This window comes from Loxodonta africana, chromosome 3, assembly GCF_030014295.1.
Source record: "Loxodonta africana isolate mLoxAfr1 chromosome 3, mLoxAfr1.hap2, whole genome shotgun sequence".
In the NCBI taxonomy this organism is placed as follows: domain Eukaryota; kingdom Metazoa; phylum Chordata; class Mammalia; order Proboscidea; family Elephantidae; genus Loxodonta; species Loxodonta africana.
In genome coordinates, this window is record NC_087344.1 from 190,008,429 (window position 1) to 190,023,893 (window position 15,465).

The 15,465-nt window shown below is 38.7% G+C and overlaps 1 protein-coding gene across 2 annotated transcripts in view; it reads left to right on the plus strand.

Moving 5' to 3' along the window:
- The first annotated feature begins 521 nt into the window (after window positions 1-521).
- LOC111751963 (uncharacterized) overlaps window positions 522-15,465 on the plus strand; it is a 58,448-nt gene continuing 43,504 nt past the window's right edge. For both annotated transcript variants that reach the window (XM_023554123.2, XM_023554124.2), the window contains exon 1: window positions 522-648. The gene's annotated coding sequence lies outside the window, so the exon portion shown is untranslated. The remainder of the gene's footprint in view (window positions 649-15,465) is intronic.

Sequence of the window (15,465 nt, forward strand, 5' to 3'; positions counted from 1 at the left end):
TTGTCCTTTCATGATTGACTTGTTTCGCTAGGCATAATGCCTCCAGATTCATCCATGTTGTGAGATGTTTCGCAGATTCATCATTGTTCTTTACTGTTTTGTAGTATTCCACTATGTGCATGTACCATAGTTTATCCGTACTTCTGTTGAGGGGCAGTTACGTTGTTTCCATCTTTTTGCTATTGTGAATAACATCGTGAAGAACATGGGTATGCATATGCTTATTTGCGTGATGGCTCTTTTTTCTGTAGGATATATTCCTTTTTTTTTTTTTGAAAGTAGTGGAATTGCTGGATCATATGGTATTTCCATTTCTTCTTCTTTTTTTTTTTTTATTGTACTTTAGATGGTTTACAGAACAAACTAGTTTCTCATCAGTTAGTACATACATTGTTGTATGACATTGGTTAACATCCCCATGACATGTCAACACTCTCCCTTCTCAACCCTGGATTCCTGATTACGAAATTTCCTGTTTCCTCCTGCCTTGCAGCCGCTGCCCCAGGGCTGGTGTGCCCCTTTAGTCTTATTTTGTTCTGTGGGCCTGCTCAATCTTCGGCTGAAGTGTGAACTTCAGGAGTGATCTCATTAATGAGCTGGAAGGGTGTCCGGGGGCCATACTCTCAAGATTTCTCCAGTCTCTGTCAGGTCAGCAAGTCTGGTCTTTTTTTGTGAGTTAGAATTTTGTTCTACATTTTTCTCCAGCTCTGTCCAGGACCCTCTATTGTGATCCCAGTCAGACCAGTCAGTGATGGTAGCCAGGCACCATCTAGTTGTACTGGACTCAGTCTGGTGGAGGCTGCGATGGATGTGATCCGTTAGTCCTTTGGACTAATCTTGCCCTTGTGTCTTTAGTTTTCTTCATTATTCGTTGCTTCCGAAGGGGTGAAACCAGTGGAGTATCTTAGGTGGCTGCTCACAATCTTTTAAGACCCCAGATGCTACTCATCAAAGTAGAATGTAGAACATTTTCTTTATAAACTATGTTATGCCAGTTGAGCTTGGTGTTCCCTGAGACCATGGTCCCCACAGCCCTCAGCCTACCAATTCAGTCCCTCAGGAACTTTGGATATGTCTATTGAGCTACCATGACCTTGCCTTGTACAAGTCGAACTGTCTTATCCCTGACCAAAGTTACCACTTATCTATTGTCTATTAAGTGTTTTTCCATCCCCACCGCTCCTCTTCTTTGTAACCATCAAAGATTGTTTCTTTTTGTGTGTAAACCTTTTCATGAGTTTTTACGGTAGTGGTCTCCTAAAATATTTGTCCTTTTGTGATTGATTTATTTCACTCAACATAATGCCCTCCAGATTCATCCATGTTATGAGATGTTTCACAGATTCATCATTGTTCTTTACTGTTGCATAATACTCCATTGTGTGTATGTACTACAGTTTGTTTATCCATTCATCTGTTGACAGGCATCTAGGTTGTTTCTATCTTTTTGCTGTTGTGAACACTGCTGCAATGAACATGGGTGTACATATGTCTATTCATGTGACGACTCATATTTCTCTAGGATATATTCCTAGGAGTGGGATTGCTGGGTTATACGGTATTTCTATTTTTAGCTTTCTAAGGGAATGCCACATCGTTTTCCAAAATGGTTGTATCATTTTGCATTCCCACCAGCAGTGCACAAGAGTTCTGATACCCCTGCGGCCTCTCCAACAGTTGTTATTTCCTGTTTTACTGATTTGTGCCAGTAATGCTGGGGTAAGATGGTATCTCATTGTGGTTTTTATTTCCATTTCACTGATGGCGAGAGATCATGAGCATTTCCTCATGTGTCTGTTGGCTGCTTGAATGTCTTCTTTGGTGAAGTGTCTGTTCATTTCCTTTGCCCGTTTTTTAAAAAACTTATTTATTCTGCTTTAGGTGAAAGTTTACAAATCAAGTCAGACTCTCATACAAAAATCCATACACACCCCGATGTGCACTCCCAGCTGCTCTCCCCTTAATGAGACAGCATATTCCACCTCTCTACCCTGTATTCCCTGTGTCCATTCAACCAGCTCCTGTACCCCTCTTCTTTCTCATCTCGTCATCACACAGGAGTTGCCTGCATAGTCTCATGTGTCTACTTCAGCCACGAAGTTCACTCCTCACTAGTGTCGTTGTCTATCGTCCAGCTTAATCCCTGTCTGTAGAGTTGGTTTTAGGAATGGTTCCAAGCTTGGGCTATCAGAGGGTCTGGGTACCATGACTGTTCGGGTCCCTCCGGTCTCAGTCAGACCACTAAGCCTGGTTTTTTTTACAAGAATTTAAGATCTGTGTCCCACTATTTTTCTGCTCCATCAGGGATTCTCTGTTGTGTTCCCTGTCAGGGCAGTGATCAGTGGTAGCTGGGCACCATCTAGTTCTTCTGGTCTCGGGCTGATGGAGTCTCTGGTTTATGTGGCCCTTTCTGTCTCTTGTCCTTTGCCCATTTTTAAATTGGATTATTTGTCTCTTTGTTGTAGAGGTGTTGGATTTTCTTGTTGATTTCAAAGATTAGACCTTTGTCTGATTTATAATAGCCAAAAACTTTTTCCCAGTCTGTAGGGTCTCTTTTTATTCTTTTGATGAAGTCTTTTGATGAGCATAAGTGTTTAATTTTTAGAAGATTCTGGTTATCTAGCTTATCCTCTGGAGCTCATGTGTCATTGGTTGTGGTTTGTATCCTGTCAATGCCGTGTATTAGGGCCTCTAGCTTTGATCCTATTTTTTTTTCTATGAACTTCATGGTTTTTGGCTTTATGCTGAGGTCTTTGATTCATTTTGAGTTAGTTTTTGTATAAGGTGTGAGGTATGGGCCCTGTTTAATTTTTTTTGCAGATGTTCATCCAGTTTCTCAAGCACCATTTGTTAAAAAGACTGCCTTTTCTCCATTTGATGGACTTTGGGCCCATGTCAAAGATCAGGTGACCATAGGTGGATGGGTTTACATATGGGTTCTCACTTCTGTTCCATTGGTCAATATATCTGTCATTGTACCAGTACCAGGCTGTTTTGACTACCGTAGCTGTATAGTAGGTTTTGAGGTTAGGTAGTTCAAGCCCTCCTACTTCATTTTTCTTCTTTAATAGTGCTTTACTTATCTGGGATTCTTCCCTGTCCATATAGAGTTTATGATAAGTTTTTCCATCTCTTTAAAGAATGTTGTTGGTTTTTGGGTTGGGATTGCATCGTATTTGCAAATCGCTTTGGGTAGAATTGTCATGTTCATAATGTTGACTCTACCTATCCATGAGCATGGTATGTTTTTCCACTTATGTAGATCTCTTTTGGTTTCTCGCAGTAGTGTTTTGTAGTTTTCTTTGTATAGGTCTTTTACATCCCTAGTTAGATTTATCCCCAAGTATTTTGTTTTTTTAGGGGCTATTCTAATTTTTATTCTAAATGGTATTGTTTTTGTGATTTCCTTTTCATCATTCTGTTTATTGGTGTATAGGAATGCAACTGATTTTTCTATGTTTATCTTGTATCTTGCTATTCTGCTGAATCTATTAGTTCCAGTAGTTTTGTCATGGAGTCTTTTGGGTTTTCTATGTATAGTATCATATCATCTGCATATAGGGACAGTTTAAGTTCTTCATTACAATTTGGATGGCTTTATTTCTGTTTCTTGCCTTATTGCTTTAACTAGGACTTCCAACACAATGTTAAATAGAAGTGGTGATAAAAGGCATCGTTGTCTTGTTCCTGTTCTCAAGGGGAATGTTTTCAGCCTCTCTCCATTAAGAATGATGTTAGCCATTGGTTTTGCATAGACGCCCTTTATTATGTTGAGAAATTTCCCTTCCATACCTCTTTTATTGAGCATTTTTATCAGGAATGGGTTTGAACTTTGTCAAATGTCCTTCTGTGTCTATTGAGATGATTGCGTGATTCTTTTCTTTCTTTTTATGTGGTGGATTACATAGATTGGTTTTCTAAGGTTGAGCCATCCTTGCCTAGCTGGTATGAATCCTACTTAGTCACAGTGTATTATTTTTTGATATGATGCTGAATTCTATTAGCTAGAATTTTGTTGAGAATTTTTGCATTTATACTCATGAGAGATATTGGTCTGTAATTTTCTTTTTTTGTGATGTCTTTGCCTGGTTTTGGTATCAGGGTTATGCAGGCTTCATAGAATGAATTCAGAAATATTGCTTCCTTTTTTTATGTTCTGAAATAGTTTGAGGAGTACTGGTGTAAGCTCTTCTCTGAATGTTTGGTAGACTTCTTCAGTGAAGCCATCTGGGCCAGGGCTTTTTTTGTTGTTGGAGGTTTTTTTTTTTTAATTACCTTTTCCATCTCTTCTCTTGTTATGAGTCTGTTCAGATTTTCAACATCATTTTGTGTTAGTTTGGGTAGGTAGTGTGTCTCTAGAACTGTGTCCATTTTCTCTAGGTTTTCAATTTGTTGGAGTATAGTTTTTCATAATACCCTGTTATGATCCTTTTTATTTCTGTTGGGTCTGTGGTAATGTCCCCAATTTCATTTCTTATTTGGGTTATTTGTGTCCTCTTGTGTTTTTCTTTTGTCAGTTTGGCCAGTGGTTTGTCAATTTTGTTGATCCTTTCAGAGAAGAAACTTTTGGTTTTGTTGATTCTTTCTATTGTTTTTCTATTCTCTATTTCATTTATTTCTGCTCTGATCTTTATTATTTCCTTTCTTCTGGTCTCTGTGGGGTTCTTTTGCTGTTCTCTTTCTGTTTGTTCCAGTTGTGTAGCTAAAATTTTGATTTTGTCCCTTTCTTCTTTTTTGATGTGTGCATCTATTGCTATAAATTGACCCCTGAGCACTGCCTTTGCTGTGTACCAAAGGTTTTGGTATGATGTGTTTTTATTCTCATTTGATTCTAGGAAATATTTGATTCCATCTCCTATTTCTTCTATGACCCAGCGGTTTTTAAGCAGGGTGTTATTCAGTTTCCATGTAATTGATTTTTTTCCTTACTCTTCCTGTTGTTAATTTTTACTTTGATGGCATTCTGGTCAAGAAGACGCTTTGTATTATCTCAATGTTTTGGATTTTGTTGAGGGTTGCTTTGTGACCTAAGTTGTGGTCTATTCTGGAGAACATTCCATGTGCATTGGAAAAGAATGTGTGCTTTGCAGCTGTTGGGTGGAGTGTTCTATATATGTGTATGAGATCAAGTTGGCTGATTGTGCTCTTTAGCTCTTCCGCATCTTTGTTGAGTTTCTTTCTAGATGTTCTGTCTCTTGCCTAGAGTGGTGTGTTGAAGTCTCCTACTATTATCGTGGAACTGCCAATTTCTCTCTTCAGTGCTGTTAGAGTTTGTTTTACGTATTTTGGAGCCCTGTTATTGGGTGCATAGATGTTTATTATGGCTAAGCCTTCATGATGGATTGTCAGTTTAATCATTATGTAGTGCCCTTCTTTGTCTTTTATGGTGGATTTTGTTTTAAAGTCTATTTTATCTGAGATTAGTATTGCCACTCTTGGTCTTTTTTGGTGTTATTTGCTTGATATATATTCTGCATTCTTTTGTTTTTAATAAATCTTTGTTTCTAAGGTGTGTCTCTTGTAAACAGCATATTCATGGATCTTTTTTTTAAAAAAAAAATCCATTCTGTTACTCTGTGTCTCTTTATGGATGCATTTAGGCCATTTACATTTAGTGTAATTATTGATAGGTGTGAGTTTATTGCTGTCATTTTGTGGCACTTTTTTTGTGTGTGTTGCTAACATTTTCTTTGTTTCTCTTACTCTCCTGTGCTGACATCCTTTTGTCTGTGGATTTCTTTTGTTTTTATTGAGACTTTATGTTTTTGTTCTTTATTTTGATGAGTAGGTTTGTTAACTTTCTTTGTGTTTACCTTGAATTCACCCTTATCTTTCTAGGTTTGAACCAAGCTATTATTGCTTGGTATCATCTTGCCCTAATCTCCATTAGAAAGTTCTATACCTACTCTGTTTATTCCCTCTTTTATAGTTCTCATGTTGTTGTCATTTATAGATTAACTTTTCTTGTTCCCTGTTGCAATTCTTTTGGTTTTAGATCATCCTTGAGAGTTCATTTCCTACGTTGGTATCTGGCTGCTACAATCTTGCACACTAGATTCAGGCTGTAGCCTGATGTTTTTTGTTCTCAGACTGAAGGACTCTCTTTAATAATTCTTGTAAATTTGGTTTGGTTTTTACATATTCCCTTAATTTCTGTTTATCTGGAAATGTCCTAATTTCACCATCATATTTGAATGAGAGTTTTGCAGGATATATTGTTCTTGGTTGGTAATTTTTTTCTTTTGAGGTTTTATATGTGTCATCTCATTGCCTGCTTGCCTGCATGACTTCTGCTGAATAATCACAGCTTAGTCTTATTGTTTCTCCTCTGTATGTGACTTTTTGTTTTTCTCAAGCTGCTCTCAGGATTTTTTCTTTGTCTTTGGTTTTAGCAATTGTGGTTATGATATCCCTTGGTGTTTTTCTTTTGGGGGTCTATCCTATGTGTGGTTTGTGGAGCTTCTTGAATGGTCAGCTTTTCATCATTCATGATATTAGTGAAGTTTTCTGTCGGCAATTCTTCAGTGATCCTCTCTGTGTTTTCTGCTTTTTTTCCCTGTTCTGGAACTGCATTCACTTGCAAATTTTTGCTATTGATTTTATCCCACATAATTCTCAGGGTTTCTTCATTGTCTTTTCCTCAAACAGAGTTGTAGCCAAGTATTCGTCTTCAATTTGGCTGATCCTGTCTTCCATCATTTCAAACCTGCTCCTCAGACCTTCTATGACACTGTCCATTTCTAAAATCTTGTTGTTTATCTTTTGCATTTCCGATTGTTGGTTTTGTATGATTTCTCATAGTGAATTTATTTGGGCATTTTTTTCCTGTATTATTTTCTTGAATTCTTCCATTTTTTTTTTTGGTCTGTGTTTTCCATGAATTTGTCTGCCTTTTCCATAAATTTGTCTATTTCTTCCTCATTTTTGTCTGCTTTTTGCTTCATCTCTTGGATAGCTCTGAATATTAAGATTTGAATTCTCTGTCAGGTAGTTCCAGTGTCTTTTCTTCTCCTGGAAAGTCATCTGGTGTTTTATTTTGGATGCCTGATGAATCATCCTGTCCTGTTTTTTTAAAATATGTTTTGATACTTTTTTTTTGGGAGGGGGGGCATTCAGTAGTTATTTTCTTTGTTTCTTGATTGTGGATTTGTCCGTGTAATCCTGCTTTTTTGTCTTATTTGGTGATGTCTGAGCAGGCTGGCTGTACATTCCTTGTTTGCTCATCTGCAGTCATAATACTTTTCACCTTCTTGTCCAGTGGGCACGGTGAGTCATTCAGCTATGGTACAGCAGGGCATGTCCAGCTGGTGCTCTGTCTCCTGCTGGGGACTTTGTAGAGTGCTTTCCCATACTCCCTGTCTGCTGATGTCTGATGTAGGTGGGGCAAATCCAAGTGGCATGGACACTGCACTTCCTAGCTGGCTGAGCCACTGAAGCCAGCCAGGGAGCTTGGAGTTAGAGCAGTGGGGAGAGGATGGTGGGTGGGAAAGCATGTATCACTGGTTACTGGGTGCTCTGTCTCTTTCTGGGAGCTCTGTGAAGCTGCTTTCCCATGTTCCCTGTCTGCTGATCCCCGGCTAGAGTCCAAGATGGTGAATCTGTGCCACATTAACTGATAGGGGACCTCCACACATATCTCTCCTTGCTCTCTGTCCTCTGTCAGTTTCTTATCCTATTTGGTGTTTGGCTGAGTTCATTATCTCTTCATTTCACACTTCAAATTCCAGGAGTGACGTTTGTCTCTGTTTTACTTCATTTTTTGGGTCTTTGCTGTGGAGGAATGGCATGGTGCTTCTGTCTATGGTGCTACGTTGGCCAGAAGTCCTGGTATTTCTATTTCTAGGTTTTTCATTAAGTGTCATATCCTTTTCCAAAATGGTTGTGCCATTTTGCATTCCCACCTGCAGTGCGTAAGAGTTGCAATCTCCCCACAGCCTCTCCAACATGTGTCTGTTAGCCACCTGAATGTCTTGTTTGGTGAAATGTCTGTTCATATCCTCTGCTCATTTTTTAATTGGATTATTTATGTTTGTTGTAGAGGTGTTGGATTTTCCAATAAATTTTAGAGATTAGACCTTTTCAGACTTGTAGCCAAAATTTGTTTCCAGTCTGTAGGTTTTCTGTTTTGGTGAAGTCTTTTGGTGAGCATACGGGTTTAATTTTTAGAAGATCCCAGTTATCTAGCTTATCTTCTGGTGTATGTGTATTGTTAGTTATGATTTGCATCCTGTTTATGCAGTATATTAGGGTCTCTAGTTTTGATCCTATTTTTTCTTCTATGATCTTTACAGCTTTTGGTTTTATATTTAGGTCTTTGCTCCATTTTGAATGTATAGTGTGAGGTGTAAGTCCTGTTTCATTTTTTGCAGATGTATATCAATTTCACCAGTACCATTTGTTAAAAAGACTGTCTCATTCTCATTTAATTGACTTTGGGACTTTGTTGAAGATCAGGTGGCCGTAGGTGGATAGATTTACATCTGGGTTCTCAATTCTTTTCCATTGATCAATATGCCTGTCATTGTACCAGTACCAGGCTGTTTTACTACTGTAACTGTATAGTAGGTTCTCATGTCAGGTAGTGCATGTCCTCCTACTTTATTCTTCTTCTTCAATAGTGCTTTACTTATCCGGGGTCTCTTCCCTTTTCCATAGAAAGTTAATGATTAGTTTTTCCATCTCGTTAAAGAATGCTGTTGGTATTTGGATTGGGATTACATTATACTTGTAGATTGCTTTGGGTAATATTGATATTTTCACAATGTTGAGTCTACCTATCCATGAGTGCAGTGTGTTTTTCCATTTATGTAGGCATCTTTTGGTTTCTCCCCCATGTGTCTGTGAATTGTGGTGTTGCCTTTGAATTGTGGAGCTGGCAAAGAATATTGAATATACTGTGAACTGCCAAAAGTAAACAAACAAATCTGTCTTGGAAGAAGTACAACCAGAATGCTCCTTAGAAGGAAGGCAAGACTATGTCTTACATGCTTTGGACTTGTTGTCAGGAGAGATCATTCTGTGGAGGACACCATGCTTGGATGAATTGACACAGTGGCTGCAGCAAAGGGCTCAAGCATCATTATTGTGGACATGAAGCAGGAGCAGGCAGTGTTTTGTTCTGTTGTACATAGGGTTGCTATGAGTTGGAACTGAATCTGCGGCACCTAACAACAACTTTTGGTTTCTTGCAGTAGTGTTTTGTAGTTTTCTTTGTATAGGTCTTTTACATCCCTGGTTAGATTTATTCCTAAGTATTTTATTCTTTTTAGGGGCTATTACAAACCCTATTGTTTTGGTGATTTCCTTTTCATAGTTTTCTTTATTGGTGTATAGGAATCCAACTGATTTTTGTATGTTTATCTTATATCTTGGTACTTTGCTGAATCTTTCTATTAGCTCCAGTAGTTTTCTTGTGGAGTCTTTTGGGTTCTGTATATGTAGTATCATATCATCCCCAAATAGGGACAATTTTACTCCTTCCTTACCAATTTGGATGCTCTTTATTTCTTTTTCTTGTCTTATTGTTCTAGCTAGGACTTCCAGCACAATGTTAAATAGGAGTGATGGTAAAGGACATCCTTGTCTTGTTCCTGTTCTCAAGGGGAATGTTTTCAGCCTCTCTCCATTAAGAATGATGTTGGCTGTTGGTTTTGTATAGATGCCTTTCATTATGTCACGGAATTTCCCTTCTATACCTATTTTATTGAGAGTTTTTATCAGGATTCAGTGCAGGACTTTATCAAATACCTTTTCTGCATTGACCGAGATGATTTTACTGTCTTTTATTTTATTTATATGGTGGATTACATTAATTGATTTTCTAATGTTGAACCATTCTTGCATATCTAGTATGAATCCCAATTGGTTGGGGTATATACTTTTTTTTTGGTATAATTCTGAATTCTATAGGCTAGAATTTTGTTAAGAACTTTTGAATCTATATCTATGAGAGATAGTTGTCTGTAATTTTCTTTTTTTGTGGTATCTTTGCCTGGTTTTGGTATCTGGGTTATGTTGCTTCATAGAATGAATTTGGAAGTATCACTTCCTTTTCTATGCCCTGAAATAGTTTGAGTAGTACTGGTGTAAACTCTTCTCTGAATGTTTTGTAGAATTCTCCAATGAAACCATCTGGGCCAGGTTTTTTTTGTTGTTGTTGGAAGTTTTTTTTTTTTTTTTTTAATTACCTTTTCAATCTCTTCTCTTGTTATGGATCTGTTCAGATTTTCTATTTCAGTTCATGTTAGTGTAGGCAAATACAGGGTCACTATGAGTCCGAATTAACTTGACGGCAGTGGGTTTGTTTTTTTTGTTTGTTTAGGCAGGTAGTGTGTTTCTAGAATTTGTCCATTTCCTCTGGGTTTTTAAATTTGTTGGAGTATAGTTCTTCATAATACTCTGTTATGATCTTTTTTATTTCAGTTGTGTTTGCTGTTATGTCCCCTATTTCATTTCTTATTTGGGTAATTTTCATCCTCTCCTGTTTTTCTTTTGTCAGTTTGGCCAATGGTTTGTCTATTTTCTCGATCCTTTCAAAGAACCAACATTTGGTCTTGATGATACTTTCTATTGTTTTTCTATTCTGTATTTCATTTATTTCTGCTCTGATCTTTATTATTTCCTTTCTTCTGGTGGCTGTGGGCTTCTTTTGCTGTTCTCTTTCTATTTTTCGGAGTTGTGTAGGGTAATGTTTTGATTTTGTCCCTTTCTTCTTTTTTGATGTGTGGATCTATTGTTATAAATTGACCTCTGAGCTCTGCCTTTCCTGTGTTCCAAAGGTTTTGGTATAATGTGTTTTCATCCTTGTTTGATTCTGGGACTTTTTTGATTCCATCTTTGATTTCTCCTATTACCCAGTGGCTTTTAAGCAGTCTTATTCAGTTTGCATGTATTTGATTTTTTCCTGTTATTAATTTCTACTTCTATGGTGTGATCTGAGAAGATATTTTTTATTACCTCAATGTTTTGGATTTTGTTGAGGATTGCTTTGTGACCCAAGATGCGGTCTATTCTGGAGAACGTTCCATGTGCATTGGAAAAGAATGAGTACTTTGCAGCTGTTGGGTGGAGTGTTCTATATATGTCTTTGAGGTCAAATTGGTTAATAGTGGCCTTTAGATATTCTGTTTCTTTGTTGAATTTCTTTCTAGATGTTCTATCATTTACTGAGAGTGGTGTGTTGAAGTCTCCTATTATTATTGTGGAACTGTCAATTTCTCTTTTCAGTGCTGTTAGAGATTGTTTTATGTGTTTTGGAGCTCTGTCATTGGATGCATGGATATTTATTAGGTTATGTCCTCTTGGTGGATTGTCCCTTTAATCATTATACAATGTCCTTCCTTGTCTTTTACGGTGGATTTTGTTTTAAAGTCTATTTTACCTGAAATTGGTATTGCCACTCCTGCTTTTTTTTGATAGCTGTTTGCTTCATATATTTTTTCCATCCTTTGATTTTTAATGAATTTTTGTCTCTGATTCTAAGGTGTGTCTTTTGTAGACAGCATATTGATCGGTCCTGTTTTGTTATCCATTCTGTTACTCTCTGTCTGTTTATGGGTGCATTTAAGCCATTTACATTCAGTATGATTATCGATGGGTATGAGTTTATTGCTGTCATTTTGTAGTGCTTTTTTATGCGGTGCTGACATTTTCTTTGTTCCTCTTACTCATCCGTGGTGAATTCCTTTTGTTTGTGGATTTTTTTCCATTTCTTTTATTTTGGTGGATTTTGTGTTTATTGAGACTTTTTGTTTTGATGAATAGTTTTGTTAATTTTCTTTGAGGTTACCTTGAAATTTACCCCAATCTTTCTAAGTTTAAACCAGTCTTTTATTACTTGATATTGCCTTGACTTCCTTTCCATTTGAAAGTTCTATACCTGCATTGTTTATTCCCTCTTTTATTATTCTGATGTCTTTGTCATTTACTGATTGACCTCTCTAGTTATCTGTTGTAAATCTTTTAGTTTTGTTTTATCCTTGAGAGTTCATTTTCTAGGTTGGTATCTGTCTGGTACAATCTTGTGTCCTAGATTCAGGTTGTTGTCTGATTCTAACTGAAGGGCTCCCTTTAATAATTCTTGAAAGTTCGGCTTGGTTTTTACATATCCCCTTAATTTGTGTTTATCTGGAAACATCCTAATTTTGCCATCATATTTGTGCAAGAGTTTTATGGGATGTATTATTCTTGGTTGGCAATTTTTTTCTTTCAAGATTTTATATATGTCATCCCACTGCCTTCTTGCATGCATGGTTTCAGCTGAGTAATCATAGCTTAGTCGTATTGTTTCCCCTCTGTATATGACTTCATTTTTTTTCAGGCTGCTTTCAGAATTTGTTCTGTGTTTTTGGTTTTAGCAAGTGTGATTATAATATGTCTTTGTGGTTTTCTTTTGGACTCTATCCTGTATGAGGTTGTTGATCTTCTTCTATGGTCAGTTTTTCATCTTCCATTATATTAGGGAAGTTTTCTGTCAGCAAATCTTCAATGATCCTCTCTGTGTTTTCCATTTTCTCCCCCTGTTCTGGAACTCCAATCACACATAAATTTTTGATTTTGATTGTTTAATCAATTTTTGATTTTTCCTCAAAGTGGTATCCAAGTGTATGCCTTCAATTTCACTGATCCTGTCTTCCATTATTTCAAATTTGCTCCTAAAATCTTCTATTGCACTGTCCATTTCTGAAATCCTGTTTTTTATCTTTTGGATTTCTAAGTGCTGTTTTTGTATGTTTTCTAGTTGTTTATTTTGAAATTTTGTTCCTGTATTACTTTCCTGAGTTCTTCTATTGCTTTGTCTTTTCCATGATTTTGTGTGTATTTTAAATAATTTTGTCTTTTTTTTATTATTATTTTTGTCTCTGCTTTCCTTTACTCTTGTAGAGTCTTGAATATTAAGAGTTTTGAGTTCTCTATCAGGTAGTTTCAGTACCTTGTCTTCTAATGGAAAGTCATCTGGTGTTTTTTTTTTGGGAGCTTTCTGGAGCCATCCTGTCCTTTTTTTTTTTTATGTTTTGATATTGTCTGCTGTCTTCAGGACGTTCAAGAATTATTTTCTTCATTTATTGATTGTATATATTTTTCATTTCATCCCCCCCGCCTTTTTTTTTTTTTTTTTTGGTTATGCCTGGGTAGGTGGGCTGGGCATGCTTTGTTGCTTGCTCATCTATGGTCACAATACTTCTCACCACCTTGTCCAGTTCGGCAAGGCTGGTTGCTCAGCTATGGAGCAGCAGGGCTGGTCCAGTGGTGGAGGGGGGAGAGATGGGGATAGATCAGGGCCAGGGTGGAGTGCAGAGTGGGGTCAGTGGCCTGCACCTGTGCCGCTCAGGGGTGCAGAGCCTCGTGAGAGGTGCAGATAGGCAGGAGGGATGTGTGGGGCTAAGTGGGTGAGAGAAAGAAGAGAGGGAAACAGAAATCAAAAAAGGAGGAACAAATGAAGAAAAAAGAGAAAAATATAAAAGAAAAAGTGAATATAATTATGGTGAAGTAGGATTTGGCGGGTGGGGGCAGGGCAAACCCAGCAAGGCCATGTGCCCATGCCTCTGTAGCAGACTGGTGCATGGACAGTGCACAGTGCTAGGCGGGCTGGAGAAAGGATAGAAAAGAAGGGAAAGAGAGAAGAAAGAAAACAAAACAAACAAAAAACCAAACCAAAACAAAGCAACTACCACAAAAATAAATATCATGCTGGTGGAGCTGGCCGTTGGGGATGGATGAAATTGGGGTGGCAGCAAGCTGATGTGTCTCTCACTGAGCAGTTCAGCACAACCCATCAAGAAGATGTGGAGGCAGTTTAGGACCTAGATGGGAGGGAGAAGGAAAAGGGGAAAGATAAATAAAAATACAGTGCTGAGGGAACCAACCTGGGGCGGGGGGGGGGTGGGGCAGTGTAGACCTGAGGAGGTCATGTGCTAGAAGCTTTCTAGCTAAGCAGTACAGCACTTTCCATTGAGAAGGGGGTGGGGAGGCAGACAGGGCTAGGTGGGTGGGAGAAAGGAAAGGAAGGAAGAAGCGGGCGAGAGGGAGAGGGAGACAGGAAACAATAACAACAACAAAATAAATAAAAGAAAAGGAAAGGAAAAAATAAATGCACTGTAGAAGCCTGCCAGCAGGGGTGGTATGGACCTGAGGCAGCTGTGTGTCATTGGCTCTCTAGGAAAGCGGTGTGGCATAGCCCATCAAGAAGGGTCAAGGAAGGCAGATGAGGCTAGGCAGACTGAACAGAGGAGGAAGGAAGGAAGAGAGAGAGAAGAAACTGAAAAAAAAAAATGGTGCTGAGGGAGCCTGCTGGTGGGGTGGCACTGACCTGGGGAAGCTGTGTGCTGGCAGTTCTCTAGCAGGGCAGTGTGGCACAGCCCATCAAGAAGAGGCAGTGATGGGACATGGGGCTTGGTGGATGGGAGAAAGGAAAAGAAGGAAGGGAGAGAGAGAGAGAAACAGAGAGAGAGATAAGAAACAAACAAACAAAAAATGGTGCTGAGGGAGTGTGCCAGTGGGGTGGCACAGACCCAAGGAAGCTGTGTGCTGGTGGTTCTCTAGCAGGGCAGTGTGGCACAGCCCATCAAGAAAGGGTGGATATGGCACATGCAGCTGCTTGTAGGTGAATAAGAGAAAGGAAAGAAAGGAAGGGAGAGAGAGATAAGAAACTGAAAAAAAAAAAAAATCATGCTTAGGGAGCCTGCTGGTGGCATGGCGAGTACCAGGTAACTGAGAGAGGGAAGAAACAACAACAAAAAAGTCAAAACAACAACGAAAAATGGCACCGAAGAAGATGGTCAGTGGGGGCAGGGTGAATCCAGGCGACAAGGAGCTGTTGTCTCTCTGCTAAGTGACCATGGCCAGTTGGAAAGCAGCAGAGGCGGAGTAGAGGGAAGAAACGATGGGCATGGGAAAATATGTATCTCTGATTACCAGGTGCTCTGTCTCCTATTGGGAAGTCTGTGAAATTGCCTTCCTGTATTCCCTCTCCACCATTCTTGGTGGATAAAGTCCAAGATGGTGAGTTTGTGCTGATAGGGAACCTCCACTCTGTAGCTCTCCTCATTCTCTGTTCTCAGTCAGTTTCTTATTCCATTTGTGCTTGGTTGAGTTCTTTATCCCTTCTTTTGACACTTAGGGTTCCAAGATTGACGTTTGTCTTGGTCATCTAGTGCTGCTGTAACAGAAATACCATAAATCGATGGCTTTAACAAAGAGAAATTTATTTTCTCACTGTTTTTAGTAGGTACAAGTCCAAATTCAGGATGGCAGCTCCAAGGCAAATCATTCTCTCTCTGCTGGCTCTGGAGGAACGGCCTTGTCATCAATCTTCCCTTGCTCTGGGAGCATCTCAGTGAAGGAACCTCAGGTCCAAAGGGCACACTCTGCTCCCAGTGCTGCTTTCTTGATGGTATAAAGTCCCCCCTCTCTGCTTGCTTCCCCTTCCTTTTTATCTCTTGAGAGATGAAGGGTGGTGCAGGTGAC